Source organism: Sciurus carolinensis, chromosome 3 (assembly GCF_902686445.1).
Source record: "Sciurus carolinensis chromosome 3, mSciCar1.2, whole genome shotgun sequence".
Taxonomy (NCBI): Eukaryota; Metazoa; Chordata; class Mammalia; order Rodentia; family Sciuridae; genus Sciurus; species Sciurus carolinensis.
Genome location: NC_062215.1, coordinates 137,403,716 through 137,411,568, shown reverse-complemented (window position 1 = coordinate 137,411,568; position 7,853 = coordinate 137,403,716). Strand labels below are relative to the sequence as shown.

At 36.1% G+C, this 7,853-nt stretch overlaps 1 non-coding gene and 1 pseudogene across 1 annotated transcript; one reads left to right on the top strand and one right to left on the bottom strand.

The window, feature by feature from the left end:
- Window positions 1-1,193: 1,193 nt before the first annotated feature.
- On the top strand, window positions 1,194-1,302 carry LOC124981448 (U6 spliceosomal RNA). The gene has a single exon (XR_007107974.1). It is a non-coding gene; the product is annotated as a U6 spliceosomal RNA (small nuclear RNA).
- Window positions 1,303-5,986: 4,684 nt separating this feature from the next.
- LOC124979498 (zinc finger matrin-type protein 5-like) lies at window positions 5,987-6,517 on the bottom strand (annotated as a pseudogene).
- Window positions 6,518-7,853: the final 1,336 nt, after the last annotated feature.

The window sequence follows — 7,853 nt, the reverse complement described above, 5'->3', positions numbered from 1 at the left end:
ACCATAAGTTCATCCTCTTAAAGTTTATAAGGCAATGTTTTTTAGTATGTTCACAGAGTTTAAGTAGCACCACTTTGTAATTTTAGAATATTTTTATCACCCCCCAAAAGACATTCCATGCCCATTAGCAATCACTCTCTATTTTCCCCTCTTTCCTGCTCCTTGGCAAACACGACTCTACTTTCTGTCTCCGTGTTTTTACTTATTCTGGATATGTCATATAGATGGAATCATACACTATTAGACCTTTTATACCTTCTGGCTTCTTTCACTTAGCATAGAGTTTTCAAGGTTCATCCATGTGGTGGCATATATCAGTACTTCATTTCTTTTTGTGGTTGAATAATATTCCATTGTGTGGATATAAAACGTGACTGTGCTGACACCTTGGGTTTGGACTTCCAGCTTTCAGAACTGTGAGAGACTAAAAATCTGTGGTTTTAAGTTGCTAAATCACTTGCTGTAATTTGGTTAATCTACTTCTCTTTAGTTCTTTGTTCTTTTGGTGTCAGATAAGAAACTATTGCCAAATCTAAGGTCAGTATGACTTACTTCTCTTTTCTACTCAGTGAATAATTCATTTTGAAGTACATTTTGTGTCTGGTCTCAGTCTCCAAAGGAATTTTTGTAACGTTTGGCCTTTTCTACTACTCTAAAGCTCCTTCCTGATTTGCCTGCTCCCTCACTATGCACCAGGCACTGGTATCAACCTAGCATATTCCTCTCTATCACTATTATTACTTTTGCAAATGATTGATTTTAAACCTGGTCTATTTCTGGTATTTCTTTTACCTTTGGTTGTTTTAAATATTTGTTTTTCTTTTCAGTCTTACTATGAGATACTTAGTCAGAATTTCAGTTTTATTGTTATTTTTGTTGAGCTTGAGAATTCATATCTTTTGCCCATTTTGTATTGGAATATGTGTGCCTGTGTCCCATATTGAATCCCCCATTATAACCACTGCCCTCTAGTTAATTACAATTCTGACTATATATATATATATATTTGCTTTTTTTTATAGTTTTACCACCATGTACACATTTCTAAATAAATAGTTTTTCCTGTTTTTGAATTTTATATGTATATATGTATATACATATATGTGTGTGTCTATATAATATATAGTCATATAGTAAATATGTGTTTGGGTCTGCCTTTTTTCTATCAGCATGATGCTACTAAGATTTATCTGGTGCTCACTTCGGCAGCACATATACTAAAAAATTGGAACGATACAGAGAAGATTAGCATGGCCCCTGCGCAAGGATGACACGCAAATTCGTGAAGTGTTCCATATTAAAAAAAAAAAAAATTATCTGTTGCTTCAAATAGCTGTAGTTTATTCATTTTCATCCCTGTATATTATGCTAGTGCATAAAAAGTATAGCACTAATTATTTATTGGTTTTTACTATTAATGGGTATTTTGTTGTTTCTGAACTTAAACTACTAAAGTTTTGCTTCTTGATAATATTCTTGAATATGTATCTTGGTAGACACATGTTAGAACATACAGATCTTTTATTAAACAAGTTTCAAAGCTGCAAGTATGGTTTGCCTTTTAATTTTTTTGGTGATTTTCATCATAATTCATATTATAGTTTCTCTATGTTTGGTTTAAGTAAGGACAGTGAAGTCAGAAATACATTGTATAATTTTTCTAGAACTAAAATTTTGTTTTACTCATAAATTCTCAACTCATATGAAATAATTTATTTTTTTACTCACTCCTCTGCAGTGTGCCTTCTTTAAAGATTTTATAATGGATGAATTTGTTATTAAATTCTCCATTGTCTTCCATTGCTTCATTTATCTTTCTCTGAACTAATATCACAACTTTTAAAATTATTTTATAAGCTTTTTCATCTTTATAGAAAATACTCTTGTGAAATTTTGATTGGAATGATGTTAAATATTATGTCAGTTGAGAATGAATGTGATCATTTTGGATATTTGTAAGAGCATTTTTTTTTCATCATAATTGGAACTGACATTTAGTGTCTGGAGCTGGAGACACTATCTTTTCCGGAAGGCAAAGAAGAATTATTATTATTTGTTTTTAATAAAGGAGTTAATTTCTTCTATTTAAAAAAATATTTTTAGTCATAGATGGACACAATGCCTTTTTAAAATTTCGTATATTTATATGTGGTGCTAAGGATCAAACCCAGTGTCTCACATGTGCTAGGCAAGCACTCTACCATTGAGCCACAACCCCAACCCACAGCAAACTATTTTTGAGAGTTTTTTTAAAAACATGTTTCTCTGTTTCTGTTTTTTTTTACATTAGTATTTTTTTAGTTGTAGATGGACACAATAACTTTATTTTATTTATTTTTATGTGGTGCTGAAAATCAAACCCAGTGCCTCACACATGCTAGGCAAGTGCTCTACCACTGAGCCATGACTCCAACCCTTTTTGATAGTTTTTATATATAAAAAATTTCTCTGGAATGCATCTGCCAAGTTCATTCAATCTGACTAAAATTATTTAACTATATATAGATGTTGAACATAAAAAAGCATCTGCAATAATCAGATGAATATTTTCCTACTTGTATTAAATCCATATTAGTTGACTGTAAGTAGATAAAGATACTATTTTCTAGGTCCAACATTTACAGGTTGAAATATGTATTATTCTTTTTAAATCCCTTTTAAATTTCTTCTTTGTGTTGCAATTAGGACATTGTACTGATTTACTAAAATCAGGGATGTGTCTAAGTATAAAAGGGTTAAAAAATATATTATATATACATAATATATAATATATATATATATTTTAATAAAGGAAGATACTGAGTTAGACCAGTTTAGAATCTAAAAAACATAAATAGTTGATGGACCATAAATGGCTTTCTCCATTTTTAAAGTTTTACTTGATTTCACAAAAAAAGTGGGCTGAGATTGGCAATGATCTTATTCTTTTGTACAAAATGATTTTTTAAAAAAGATGTTTTCCTAATAAGAGAATGGCAAGATGTGTGTGTTTGTGTGTGTGTGTGTGTGTGTGTGTTTGTGTGTGTGTGTGTGTGTGTGTGAGACAGAGAGAGAGAGAGAGAGAGAGAGAGACAGAGACAGAGACAGAGACAGAGACAGAGAGAGAAAGGAAGATTATAGTAGAAGGTTTAAAGAAAAACTTTGAGAGAAAACCTGAAAATCTGGAGGCAGGGTTTGGACAGGTGCTGTCTATTTTTCCTTTGTGATTTACACTTGGTGCTGCTAATATTTTCCTTTTCAACTGGGAGGCTAAATGGAAACATCTTTAAAGGAATGGAATAGTTTCAAGGTATTTGTATTACTTAAAAACTTTGGATAAGAATTCTCATTTTGATGCTGTTCTTTGAATTTGTTGTTCATTGCAAATTTAAGTTCAACAACTTAATACATTCTTTAAAAGTAATATTGGTAAAACAATAATATAAAACAAAGATTTATGTTTGCGTTAGGATTGCCATTAACTAGGATGTGTATGCTTTTGGTTTTCATGCTTTGTGGTCATGTTGGAAAGTTTTTACTTTATACCTTCCTGTATTTGGAATTGCTTACTTCTTCTAACTCTGCCTTTTAGATAGTCTGTTTAGTCTGTTGCTATAGCAGTCACTACTGTGCTTCCTAACATTTGGCTGCAAGGTCAAACTTCCGCTGTAGGTGATAGACATGGCAATTTTGCCCCAGCAACTGGCCAAAGTAAAGGATGATGTGAATGGATGGGAGGATCATTACAATCTTCCCAAATTCTGTGTGAGTTTGAGCTACACGCATTACAAGTTGAAAGAAAAGGAAATCTAAGCTGGGTCATGAAGCCAAATATACAAGTAGTTCCTGACTCTTAGAATTGAGACCAAGAAGTAACCAGCAGACATCTGATTCATATGCATTGTATGAGAGAGGAGAGAGGCTCTTATGAGTCATATTTTCTCCTGACCATCTGCCAGCTCTTTTCTGACTGACTGACCAAATGTCAAATATCCTTTGGAGGTTTTCCTGGTGTTTTTAGTCAATCTGTAAATCTCATTACTTTTCTAACAGTCTTTCCAGAACTTCTTTTATGTTTACTTTACCCTTATTTTCTTTATAGTTTTCCAGAATGTACTTTAGATATTATTTTCAACATATATATGTAGATACTAGAGTCATTTTGCTTAAAATATAATTTCAGTTAGGCACACCTAAACATCTTAATGCTTATTAATACAAATGAGTTAGAAATTAATGACTACTTAAAATGCTGAATTAATTATGTGTGATTATGTTGTAAATTTTATCAAGCATATTTTTATCCTCAGTGATTTTATATAGAAAAGTTTGGGTGACGCATCGAATTAGAAGAATTCAGTAGATTTAAAAAATAATTATAAAATTCTTATAATGAAATAAAGCTCAAGTATATAGCTATGTCAGTCTTCCAAAGAATTTGAGTGTCTCCATCTATGTCTGATCTGAACTCTTATTTCTGTCAAACTTATACTCAAATAACTGAAAACACACAGATATATGTTCTATTTTTAAATATTTCATGGAAGGAGAATAACAATGTCCATCAGTAACTACCTTACTTTACAAAGTTCATTGGATGGAAGATTTTCTTTTTATATAACCTGAATTCCTACTACTGTAATTTCCCTTTTACAGATTCTAAAGAGAGAACATCTGTTCCCCATCTTTCTTTCTTTTACCTTTTGCCAAATGCCATTAGCAGAACCTTCTCCTCTGACCTTTACTATTCAAGTCTGACCCTTAAAAACGTCCCACTTTAATTTTGCCTGTGTTTTAGGGCATAGTGCACAAGCAGTGGATTCTTTGTTTTTCTCAGTCACATTACATATATAATTTTCTGGCCTTGACTAGATTCAACTCCCAAGAGCTATGTCTATTGATTTTCATGGCACAAGTCTGAGCCCTGAGTCACTTTCTAGATAAAACAGGACACTCAAAAGGTCATAATAAACATCTTTGACTCCCCAAAGAAGCGAAATCTATGCATTATTCTCTCAATTCTAGAAACTGGGGCCTCTTCTGGTCACTGGGCTATCCAAATTGTCTTAGTGGTCAACCAGACTTGGAATTTGCTGGCCACTGCACCACTAGGTTACCCTATAAAGACATCATCTCTTTTTGCTAAAGGTTGTGAGTTGATGTCTATCTTTGATTTTCTGAAAAGATGTAATTCTCCTGAATGTACTAAAATATTGTGTGTATATGTGTTTTTTCCTCAGAGACAATATAGCTTTCAACAGTTCCTCAAAGAGGAATCTAATGCAACCAAACTTAAAAAAAACAGCTTACATTTTAGAGATGTGTACTGAAGGATTACGAGTACAATATCAAGAGGTCTATGGCCAATACAAATTAAATTAAGAAGTAAACACTAGCATTTCTTCCATATATGTTCTCATGTCCCATACTGGAATCTTCTGGGTCCTGTTCTCTTTCCCATGTGGATTCCCAGGTGGCAGTTGGGACTTCAGGCCCTTGTATGTTCTACGTGGAAGATGACCTTCTGGCTTCCTAGAATTGGTTTGTTCCTGTCCTCTGATAGGAACTCTAATATCTTCACTTGAAAATGACATTAACAATAGAGCCATCCTGACTTTGCTTTCCAGGTTTTCTAAATTGTGTGTAGTCAGTTACATAAGCAAATATCTCCTGGTACCTATGTCTACTTTTTCTTTTTCTTTTAAGGGAAGTACGGCCAAACCACCAAGGGAGGCTTTCTTTATATACATCTGCAAGTTTTCTCATCCATCTTTTCAAGACATCCCAGGAGGGAGGGTGGGTAAAGTAGAGGGTGAAGCTGCCCAGCACAGACTGGGACCAGGGCTGCAGCTGGTACTGGGGAATTTTGAGCCTCGGGGACATAAGGCCTACAGCCTCAGAGGCTCTGTGGGATAACAGGTAGAGGGCTCGGTCTCCCCAGTAGGAGCAGTTGTCCAGTAGGGCAGAACAGAGCTGACCAGGTAAGAGATAAGCAGGGGTGTGGGGCTCAATCCCACTGGACTCTGGGCTGCAGGGGCCACCCCCCAGGTAGGTGTGCCCTCAGGGATGGAGGCAGCTCCTGGACTGGTGGCCAGTCAATGGGGTACTGGAAGACAGTGACTCTGATGGGTTCAGCCCTGCTGCTGGGGATTGAGCTCAGTCACTTGGCTCTCTTCTCCAGCCAGCCCTCCAGGTGGCCCTCAGGGAGCTTGATGGCGTCCAGAGGCCACTCCCTGGCCTGCCTCTCCTCCTCCACCTGGATGCTCAGCTCCTGAAGGTCTGCTCTGAAATTGGGAAAATCTGCAGCTGGAGCCAAAATCACACTGGCCTGTCAGCGGGAGCTTCCTGCAGGGCCGCTTGTTCTGCTCATCTGGCACAATGGCAGCTGCTTCTTGGAACATGCCTACCACACCTTCTTGGCTTTGAGGTGCTGCAGCCCAATCAGGTGCTTCTTTCAATTGTGGAGATTGTCATGGAAAGGGTGGTCACAGTAGTCGCAAAAGTATTGCTTCCCCGTGGCCGCCCACACACATTCCATTAGGCTGAGGCGTCCCGTGTGGGCAAGGGAGAGGGTTCCCGTTGGAGGGATGGGCTGGCTGCAAAATAAAAGCTGGCTCCGAGGGGCTGGATGGCTACGGGCTCCTTCTCCAATGCCCTCACTTCCTGCACTGCTTGCTGATATTCATAGTCCTTTCTTGGACATTAGCCCACCCTTCCCAGAAAGCTTTGGGAAACTCTACTTAGTGTGCAAATCTTATGTCAGGTTCTGGCTTCTTTTGTCACCATGATAGCTTGTGAGATCATTTGCCAAATACAAACATGTAAACGTTGAAAATCTGGATTTATCTTTAGACTTTTCATGTCAAATTTGTTTTTGGGAATCAGGGAAAAAAGACAGACAGGGAATAATTGAATATATAATAAATCATATTCCCTAAACTTCAAAGAAGGATCAAGTCTGACACTGATTCTAAATTTGGGACAAAACAATTGGAATTGAGGTTGCCTTGGAAAATCAATGATGTGGTAACCATAGTGAAGTAGTATAATCATATACTGTTACTGTATGGGGTTAAAAATAATTTTGGAAAATTAGAACTTGAATGAGTATTGCTACAAGTGTCTTTAAATGGAAACTTTTAGAACGGCATAAAGAACTCAGTCACATTTTCAAAGGGAAACTAATACATTTTTTATGGTTTTTCTCTGAATGCACTGTTTTCTTTGAATAGCAACTGTTCTGTCATCAAAGTTAATTATAGGCTAGATTGCACCAAGGGTTCTTTACAGATTACTTGACTAGGGTGTGCAAAAGGGGAGTGAATTCACAAATTACTCCTGTTATACTCAGATTCAATTCACTTCTCTGATGATCTCTGTCGGGATGTTGGAAAGAAAAGATACAGGATAAGGTACAAGATATATATTTTCAGAATATATTCAAAGATATTGAACCTGGAAGGAGTCTTGGAGACCATCTGGTTAAGTTTTTCAGCTGAGTAAATGGGTCAAAGTTTGTCAGGTGATTTGCCCTGGTCTTTTGACTCTCAGAGTTGAGGATAGACACTCAAGTTCTCCTGGTTTCTGGATACAGGTTCTTACTCTTTCATACTCTTTCACCTTATCACTCTTGACCAGTTGGCTTTTTCCTGGGAAGGTTTGGCTTCCAATTCTTTCAGACAAAACAACAAAGTCCCAAATATGGATGAAAAGAAAACTAACATTCTAAATTTTTCTTTTTACATGCAGATTCACACACATATCACATTCCTTATAATCTTTCATTTTGAGGGTAGGTTTTAGTTATGAAACTGCATACTGTACTTTTCAGCCATAATGGGCCAAAACTATTATGTTAAGGAAATATATATACT